The sequence below is a fragment of the Entelurus aequoreus genome, unplaced genomic scaffold (genome assembly GCF_033978785.1).
Source record: "Entelurus aequoreus isolate RoL-2023_Sb unplaced genomic scaffold, RoL_Eaeq_v1.1 HiC_scaffold_447, whole genome shotgun sequence".
In the NCBI taxonomy this organism is placed as follows: Eukaryota; Metazoa; Chordata; class Actinopteri; order Syngnathiformes; family Syngnathidae; genus Entelurus; species Entelurus aequoreus.
Genome location: NW_026908341.1, coordinates 1 through 1,577, shown reverse-complemented (window position 1 = coordinate 1,577; position 1,577 = coordinate 1). Strand labels below are relative to the sequence as shown.

The following is a 1,577-nucleotide window of genomic DNA, read 5'->3' as shown; positions in this document are numbered from 1 at the left end:
TAGGAGGATCAGAAACGATTTTAAGAGTTGTTGAAGTATAAGACTAAAATAAAAAAATAATTCAAAAATTTAATTAAATAAAAAAATAATATAAAAATATTCAATGAGGATATTTTTGATATTTTTATTAGCATTAAGGAATAATAGAATTAAAATGATAAAAAATAATAATATGAGTTTAATGAAAATTTCGTTAAATTCAAAAAGCAGTTTTAAACAGATATTAACCAAGGACTCAAGACTTTATAATACTTTATTTATCCTAAATGATTTATAGATAAAATAGTAAATAAGGACACTATAGATAACAATTTAGTTTTTCTTAATAATATAGAATAAGATATGCAAAATCTTTATGATATTATTTTTGACTAAGAAGTTTATATTTAAAATAATTTTAATTAAATTAAATTTTATATAATTATTTAATAAAGTTTATTATTTTGCTGATTTCATCTAAATCAATCTTCTATTTTATATCTATTTATATAATATCATAATTTTATAGGATTTATCATTGCCTTTCATTAAAAGAATCCAAAAATATATTTTAAATTTATGATGTAATATAATCTTGACATACTTAATCTATCTAAAAAAACTCTTCTAAATCAAAATTATAAAAAATGATTTTTTTAATATTTTTCTAATTTTTTTCAAAATTTAGAAATTTTTAAAAATCGAAAATTTTCTATGAAAAAAAAAACTAAAAATTAATAAATTTTATTTCTTTTTCTTCTTTTAATATTTTTTCTATTTTAACTAAGTCTTCTGGATCAATTTCTTAAATTAGATAGTATAAGGGTCATCCTTGATATTATCAGGCAATCTCTTTTATCTTTAATCTGAAACTAAGCAAAAAATCATCTAATTTTTCAACTACTATTGATTCCTCTTAAAATAAAGACTAAACAATTTTTTACTGCTCTAAATTTTTTCCATTATAGTACTAGTATATATTAATGATATTAAGTTACTCTTATTGAAGTTCTTCTATCTGATCTAAATTATCAAGGAAATTGAACATAATTATATTTCGCTATTTAATCTCAGATTTATTATACTGATTATAAATAAAATCTTTAACAGACTATAAACCATCAGACAAATTAAAAAAGTAAAAATCTTAATCTTCTAAAAAATGATCTTAGATGAGCTTTTATACAGCAATTTCATCAAAATTTTATAATAAAAAAATATTGCAGAGCTTTTTATTAAAAAAATCAAAAACAGTTTTAAAATGATTTTTAGAAAATTAAAATTTCATATGATAATTCATCTCTGAAAAGATACTAAAAATTTTCTTATTAATTATATATTGATTACTTTATTCTAATTCTTTATCTTCCATTATAAAATCATTAAAATCTTTAGTAGTGGAGTATTTAATTGCTTCCGTAGCTCAGTCGGTAGAGCGCCAGACTGTTAATCTGTAGGTCCTGGGTTCAACCCCCAGTGGGAGCGCTTTTTATATTATTAATAAAATTTATAATTTTTATTATTTAAAGTTTAGGGGTTTGGGGTTTGGGGTTTGGGGTTTGGGGTTTGGGGTTTGGGGTTTGGGGTTTGGGGTTTGG

The 1,577-nt window shown here is 20.9% G+C and overlaps 1 non-coding gene across 1 annotated transcript; it reads left to right on the top strand.

The window, feature by feature from the left end:
- Nucleotides 1-1,391: 1,391 nt before the first annotated feature.
- On the top strand, nt 1,392-1,464 carry trnan-guu (transfer RNA asparagine (anticodon GUU)). Its single transcript has one exon. It is a non-coding gene; the product is annotated as a tRNA-Asn (tRNA).
- The last annotated feature ends 113 nt before the right edge of the window (nt 1,465-1,577 follow it).